The sequence below is a fragment of the Symphalangus syndactylus genome, chromosome 24 (assembly GCF_028878055.3).
Source record: "Symphalangus syndactylus isolate Jambi chromosome 24, NHGRI_mSymSyn1-v2.1_pri, whole genome shotgun sequence".
Taxonomy (NCBI): domain Eukaryota; kingdom Metazoa; phylum Chordata; class Mammalia; order Primates; family Hylobatidae; genus Symphalangus; species Symphalangus syndactylus.
The window spans coordinates 58,088,667-58,088,874 of NC_072446.2; positions in this window are offsets into that span (position 1 = coordinate 58,088,667).

Sequence of the window (208 nt, forward strand, 5' to 3'; positions counted from 1 at the left end):
TGTACGGCCTGTTTTTGTGGAAACCAAAGCCAGGGTGTGTCCCAGGAATGCAGGTGGTGCTAGGCTTTGCCTGTGGTTACAGGGTTTTCACGGTCTGCCCAGAGTCCTGGGGGTGGTCAGGGGAAATTTGTCCTAGTCTTTTTTTTTTTTTTTTTTTTTTTTTTTTTGAGACAGAGTCTCGCTCTGTCTCCCAGGCTGGAGTGCAGTG